We start from the raw sequence: 1,606 nt of genomic DNA, 5'->3' as shown, positions 1-1,606 counted from the left end.
GTTAGAATATTTGAGCAATGCTATTGCTATGTTCTTAAGTTGTTTTTTTTTTTTTGTTTTTTTTTTTTTAAGGAAATGGTAATGGAGGTCCCTAAAAGCAAGTGCTTAGTATAGGTACAGGCTTGGGCTGCAATGGAGACCGAAGTTAACCTGGTTTCTCCTGGTCCGGAGCCATGCACCTGCCATGCAGATAGAACAAACCCAGAGTTGGTAAAACTCAATAACATGACTCGTAGGAAATGCATGCAGGCTGAGCTCAGTAGAAGCATTTGTTAACATTACAAGGATTACTGTTAGTAGCAGGTCTTTAGCGGGAGCAGCCAGACCCTGCTTAGGATGTTATATTTTGGCGCGCCCTCCTACCCTGGCACAGTTCCTGGCCTGGCACCAGATGACACTTGGGTAACGTTTGTGGAATGAATACGTTGTAGACAAAGACAAACTCGCTTCGTTAATCCTTGACCGCAAACACTGTTTTTGTGCCTCGGATTTCTGAAATTCTTGGCTCCAGGACACAGGGCGCGCGCGCGGAAGCTTGTAAAAACTTCCCAAAAGAGTAATCCGAGCTCTTCCCCTCTCTCCGGCCCCTAGTGACACCTGGATTTTAGGAAAGGGAAGATATGACAGGCAAAGAGAATGGTTCACAGGGCTAGGAGATACCTTTGGGGTGACTGTGGGTCGCGTTTTCCAAACCTGGCAAGTCGGCTGTTCAGACTCAGTTTCGCCAGCCGGGCGGTCCCGCTGGACGCCCCTCCCCCGTCTCCGCGCGCGGGCGCGCGCGGGCGTCTATTTAGAACCCAGCCCCAGAGTTTAGGGGCTTCTGGGACTCTAGTCCTTTTCCACAGCCCCAGGCGCCGGCACGACCTGGGACTCGGACTACATTGCCCAGGGAGCTTCCCGGCCTATATAAGCAGCCGGGCGCCGCTTCAAAGTGCAGTAACCATGTGGATGTTCTGCTGAAGCTTTTCCTCAAGCCTGCTGGGGTGGGAGGAGAGGAGGAGGTGGTGGTGGAGGAGGACGAGGAGGAGGCAGGGGGTGGAGAGAAAGAAAGCGCACGCCAGAGGAGGTGTGGGTGTTTCTCTCCCATCCTAACGGAACGAGCTCCCTCTTCGCGGATATGGGATTGCCCAGCGGCTGCTAACCCCTCTGCTGGTCCTGCTCCCCCAAACCGGCGTGGCTCCCTGGTCACCAAGGTAGCTGCTGGGGCCGGGCAGAGGGCGAGGGGAGTTGGCACTGGCTCCCGTGCGCAGAAGTTTTTGCCCTGATCTCTGGGAGCTTTTTTTTTTTTTTTTTTTTTTTGGTGGCTTTGCATGCACTTGGCATGTATTTTTGGGCTTCTTTCCCTGCGAGCAATTTCGGGAGGAGGTCTGATTTATTTACTTAATTTTTTTAGGTTTAAACAACCCCAAATGTCCTCGACTCTAGTGACCAGCTTCAACCCCCTTCCCTGTACTGAAATGGCATTCCCCCAAGTTGGAAACTCTTGGAGTGGTTGCAGGAAATAGTTTTTTTTTCTCCTGTTGGGAAGGGGGCAGTTGAGGGGTGTCATATGAGTTTGCTCAAGGAAATAATCTTTCTAAAAATGTAGCTAGTCCTGTTGCGCCGC

This window comes from Microtus oregoni, unplaced genomic scaffold (genome assembly GCF_018167655.1).
Source record: "Microtus oregoni isolate MIOR12 unplaced genomic scaffold, Mior012 000040F_ref0000088, whole genome shotgun sequence".
In the NCBI taxonomy this organism is placed as follows: Eukaryota; Metazoa; Chordata; class Mammalia; order Rodentia; family Cricetidae; genus Microtus; species Microtus oregoni.
Note: the sequence above shows the minus strand (reverse complement) of the source record.